Below are 794 nucleotides of genomic sequence, written 5' to 3'. Positions count from 1 at the left end.
TGACGTTACTGGATCTATGACGCTGTTTGCTGCTCCTTTCTCCACACCATTTCATGTCGTTGCACTGGTCCATTGACATTACTGGATCCATGACGCTGTTTGCTGCTCCTTTCTCCACACCATTTCATGTCGTTGCACTGGTCCATTGACATTACTGGATCCATGACGATGTTTGCTGCTCCTTTCTCCACACCATTTCATGTCGTTGCACTGGTCCATTGACGTTACTGAATCTATGACGCTGTTTGCTGCTCCTTTCTCCAAACAATTTCATGTCGTTGCACTGGTTCATTGACGTTACTTGACCTATAACGCTGTTTGCTGCTCCTTTCTCCACACCATTTCATGTCGTTGCACTGGTCCATTGACGTTACTGGATCTATGACGCTGTTTTCTGCTCCTTTCTCCACACCATTTCATGTCGTTGCACTGGTCCATTGACGTTACTGGATCTATGACGCTGTTTGCTGCTCCTTTCTCCACACCATTTCATGTCGTTGCACTGGTCCATTGACGTTACTTGATCTATGACGCTGTTTGCTGCTCCTTTCTACACACCATTTCATGTCGTTGCACTGGTTAATTGACGTTACTTGACCTATGACGCTGTTTGCTGCTCCTTTCTACACACCATTTCATGTCGTTGCACTGCTCCATTGACGTTACTGGATCCATGACGCTGTTTGCTGCTCCTTTCTTCACACCATTTCATGTATTTGCACTGATCCATTGACGTTAAAGGATCCATGACGCTGCTTGCTGCTCCTTTTTCCACACCATTTCATGTCGTTGCA

At 46.0% G+C, this 794-nt stretch overlaps 1 long non-coding RNA gene across 2 annotated transcripts in view; it reads right to left on the bottom strand.

The window, feature by feature from the left end:
* The window catches only part of LOC145277971 (uncharacterized), an 87,172-nt gene that overhangs the window by 65,609 nt on the left and 20,769 nt on the right, over nt 1-794 (bottom strand). The gene's annotated exons all lie outside the window — the stretch shown is intronic.

Source organism: Euprymna scolopes, chromosome 6, assembly GCF_053919585.1.
Source record: "Euprymna scolopes isolate OS-2025 chromosome 6, ASM5391958v1, whole genome shotgun sequence".
In the NCBI taxonomy this organism is placed as follows: domain Eukaryota; kingdom Metazoa; phylum Mollusca; class Cephalopoda; order Sepiida; family Sepiolidae; genus Euprymna; species Euprymna scolopes.
Note: the sequence above shows the minus strand (reverse complement) of the source record. Positions and strands in the feature narration are given on the sequence as shown.